The 1,038-nt window shown below is 24.9% G+C and overlaps 1 protein-coding gene across 1 annotated transcript in view; it reads right to left on the reverse strand.

Annotated features, from left to right (window-relative positions):
* Nucleotides 1–1,027, reverse strand: part of LOC126894982 (putative uncharacterized protein DDB_G0282133) — a 175,613-nt gene extending 174,586 nt beyond the window's left edge. The window contains exon 1 of the mRNA XM_050666393.1: nucleotides 1,005–1,027. The gene's annotated coding sequence lies outside the window, so the exon portion shown is untranslated. The remainder of the gene's footprint in view (nucleotides 1–1,004) is intronic.
* Between the last annotated feature and the right edge of the window lie 11 nt (nucleotides 1,028–1,038).

Consider the following 1,038-nt stretch of genomic DNA (forward strand, 5'->3'; position numbering starts at 1 on the left):
CCCCCCCATGAGCAGGTTAAGTGTTAAATTTTCAAAAAAATTATATCAAATGAAAGGAAAATATCTAAGGTTTTAGTTTAAAAAAAAATTATGTTGATTTGTTGATTTTTGAAAAAGTTATGGAAGTTTTAAGAAAAAAAAGTGAAAAAAATGACAAAATTTGTCGATTTTTAAATTTGTAATTTTTTTGGATATTTCCCCCATTTGCGGGGAACGAGGGAAAATTTTTAAATTTTTAAGGGTAATGTCTTCAACTAGATACAATTTGTGATCTTTTGACGTATTGTTAAAAGAAATCGGTCCAGTGAGAGCTGAGAAAAAGTAGTGACAGACACAAAAAAAAAAATAAACACATCATGGTAAAATTAATACCTTCTCAGCTTCGCATCGAAGCTAAAAGGAATTTATTGAATAAAGAATTTTGTGCAATTTCTAGTTTTTGAAAAATTTTTGGACATTAAACTTTTCATTGATTTACTGTAAGAAATTGGCGTGTAAAATTTTACATTTTATGAGTTCCACAATTACTGTGACATTTAACATCTTTGTGTCGAAGCGTATTTTTATGATAGTGTTATTATTATAGTTGAATATCTTCTATATTTGTCACAACCCTTCTGTACTAGGTTTTCTTTTTTGACTTTGGTTTGAGTAAAAGTTTGTTTGATGTAAAATAATTATATTATTATGCATTATGTATATTTTTAAAACTCTGGTCCTAATATAATTTTAACTGTAGACAATAAACTTTCTTTCGATATGTTTAGAATAAAAATTTATATTTCCACATGAACTATTGCCCGTCAAATTGGAAAATTTTAAGTAAAAAATATATAGAAAAATTATCGTCTAACTTAAAGCCACATTAAAATCTAAATAACAAATTCTATGTATATTAATATAATTTTCCCATATTTTTACTAATTTATAATGGATATATTAACTAGATTTATCCTAATTGTTTAGTTTATAAATAACTAAATATAATTAATATTTATTATTACTTGTATCATCTGAGGACGAGTCACTATCTACAAA

This window comes from Daktulosphaira vitifoliae, unplaced genomic scaffold (genome assembly GCF_025091365.1).
Source record: "Daktulosphaira vitifoliae isolate Bord-2020 unplaced genomic scaffold, ASM2509136v1 Scaffold_1, whole genome shotgun sequence".
In the NCBI taxonomy this organism is placed as follows: Eukaryota; Metazoa; Arthropoda; class Insecta; order Hemiptera; family Phylloxeridae; genus Daktulosphaira; species Daktulosphaira vitifoliae.